Here is a 2,500-nt window from a genome sequence, read left to right as displayed (position 1 = left end):
AAAATAAATAAAATAACAGCAATAACACTAAAATACACTCTTTCCGAAGGAAAATTGAGAATCTTTCTGCACTTCACACTCACCCCAAGCTGCTGGTGGTGAGCTGGTCTGTTGCTGCTTGTGCTGGGCCCTAAAGAAAGGGCAGTCTGAGACTGTGTGTAAGTGCAGATGAAGCGATTGTGAGGCTGGTGCAAAACAGGGTGTGCGATTGGCCCTCTGTAAGAAGTTTGTGAAGGAGGGCAGTTGGTGAACAGTAGAGTGCAGGTGTGTTTGAGAGCAGCAGGCTCCAGACCGGCGGGCTGTCTCAACACAAGAGGCCTGAAACAGGAGTGTATTCTGCCTACGGCCATACCAATCTTAATGCGCCTGATCTCGTCTGATTTCAGAAGCTAAGCAGTGTCAGGCCTGGTTAGTACTTGGATGGGAGACTGCCTGAGAATACCAGGTGCTGTAGGCATTTTGCCTCTTGCAGACAGTAGGTGGTGCACGTCTTAGAACAAATGCATAGAATCCTCTCTAATGTTACTTTTCATTTATTATTTCTTCTACTCTTTTTTCCTTTCTTAAAATAAATAAAAAAAAAGCAATAACACTAAAATACACTCTTTCTGAAGGAAAATTGAGAATGTTTCTGCACTTCACACTCACCCCAAGCTGCTGGTGCTGAGCTGGTCTGCTGCTTGTGCTGGGCCCTAAAGAAAGGGAAGTCTGAGACTGTGTGTAAGTGAAGGTGAAGCAATTGCGAGGCTGGTGCAAAACAGGGTGTGTGCTTGGCCCTCTGTAAGAAGTTTGTGAAGGAGGGCAGTTTGTGAACAGTCGAGTGCAGGTGTGTTTGAGAGCAGCATGCTCCAGACCGGCGGGCTGTCTCAACCCAAGAGGCCTGAAACAGGAGTGTATTCTGCCTACGGCCATACCACCCTGAATGCGCCTGATCTCAGAAGCTAAGCAAATTTGGGCCTGGTTAGTACTTGGATGGGAGACTGCCTGGGAATGCCAGGTGCTGTAGGCATTTTGCCTCATGCAGACAGTAGGTGGTGCACGTCTTAGAACAAATGCATAGAGTCCTCTCTAATGTTACTTTTCATTTATTATTTCTTCTACTCTTTTTTCCTTTCTTAAAATAAATACAAAAAAGCAATAACACTAAAATACACTCTTTCTGAAGGAAAATTGAGAATTTTTCTGCACTTCACACTCACCCCAAGCTGCTGGTTCTGAGCTGGTCTGCTGCTTGTGCTGGGCCCTAAAGAAAGGGCAGTCTGAGACTGTGTGTAAGTGAAGGTGAAGCGATTGCGAGGCTGGTGCAAAACAGGGTGTGTGCTTGGCCCTCTGTAAGAAGTTTGTGAAGGAGGGCAGTTTGTGAACAGTAGAGTGCAGGTGTGTTTGAGAGCAGCAGGCTCCAGACCGGTGGGTTGTCTCAACACAAGAGGCCTGAAACAGAAGTGTATTCTGCCTACGGCCATACCACCCTGAATGTGCCTGATCTTGTCTGATCTCAGAAGCGAAGCAGCATCGGGCCTGGTTAGTACTTGGATGGGAGACTGCCTGGGAATACCAGGTGCTGTAGGCATTTTGCCTCTTGCAGACAGTAGGTGGTGCACGTCTTAGAACAAATGCATAGAGTCCTCTCTAATGTTACTTTTCATTTATTATTTCTTCTACTCTTTTTTCCTTTCTTAAAATAAATAAAAAAACAGCAATAACACTAAAATACACTCTTTCCGACGGAAAATTGAGAATCTTTCTGCACTTCACACTCACCCCAAGCTGCTGGTGGTGAGCTGGTCTGTTGCTGCTTGTGCTGGGCCCTAAAGAAAGGGCAGTCTGAGATTGTGTGTAAGTGCAGATGAAGCGATTGTGAGGCTGGTGCAAAACAGGGTGTGCGATTGGCCCTCTGTAAGAAGTTTGTGAAGGAGGGCAGTTTGTGAACAGTAGAGTGCAGGTGTGTTTGAGAGCAGCAGGCTCCAGACCGGCGGGCTGTCTCAACACAAGAGGCCTGAAACAGGAGTGTATTCTGCCTACGGCCATACCAATCTTAATGCGCCTGATCTTGTTTGATTTCAGAAGCTAAGCAGCGTCAGGCCTGGTTAGTACTTGGATGGGAGACTGCCTGGGAATACCAGGTGCTGTAGGCATTTTGCCTCTTGCAGACAGTAGGTGGTGCACGTCTTAGAACAATTGCATAGAGTCCTCTTTAATGTTACTTTTCATTTATTATTTCTTCTACTCTTTTTTCCTTTCTTAAAATAAATAAAAAAACAGCAATAACAATAAAATACACTTTTTCTGAAGGAAAATTGAGAATCTTTCTGCACTTCACACTCACCCCAAGCTGCTGGTGGTGAGCTGGTCTGCTGCTTGTGCTGGGCCCTAAAGAAAGGGCATTCTGAGACTGTGTGTAAGGGCAGATGAAGCGATTGCAAGGCTGGTGCAAAACAGGGTGTCTGCTTGGACCTCTGTAAGAAGTTTGTGAAGGAGGGCAGTTTGTGAACAGAAGAGT

At 46.0% G+C, this 2,500-nt stretch overlaps 4 pseudogenes; all 4 read left to right on the top strand.

The window, feature by feature from the left end:
- The first annotated feature begins 338 nt into the window (after window positions 1–338).
- Window positions 339–457, top strand: LOC138255996 (5S ribosomal RNA; annotated as a pseudogene).
- Window positions 458–900: 443 nt separating this feature from the next.
- On the top strand, window positions 901–1,009 carry LOC138251429 (5S ribosomal RNA; annotated as a pseudogene).
- Window positions 1,010–1,451: 442 nt separating this feature from the next.
- Window positions 1,452–1,570, top strand: LOC138255724 (5S ribosomal RNA; annotated as a pseudogene).
- A 446-nt stretch (window positions 1,571–2,016) lies between these two features.
- Window positions 2,017–2,135, top strand: LOC138257421 (5S ribosomal RNA; annotated as a pseudogene).
- Window positions 2,136–2,500: the final 365 nt, after the last annotated feature.

The sequence above is a fragment of the Pleurodeles waltl genome, chromosome 8 (genome assembly GCF_031143425.1).
Source record: "Pleurodeles waltl isolate 20211129_DDA chromosome 8, aPleWal1.hap1.20221129, whole genome shotgun sequence".
In the NCBI taxonomy this organism is placed as follows: Eukaryota; Metazoa; Chordata; class Amphibia; order Caudata; family Salamandridae; genus Pleurodeles; species Pleurodeles waltl.
Note: the sequence above shows the minus strand (reverse complement) of the source record. Positions and strands in the feature narration are given on the sequence as shown.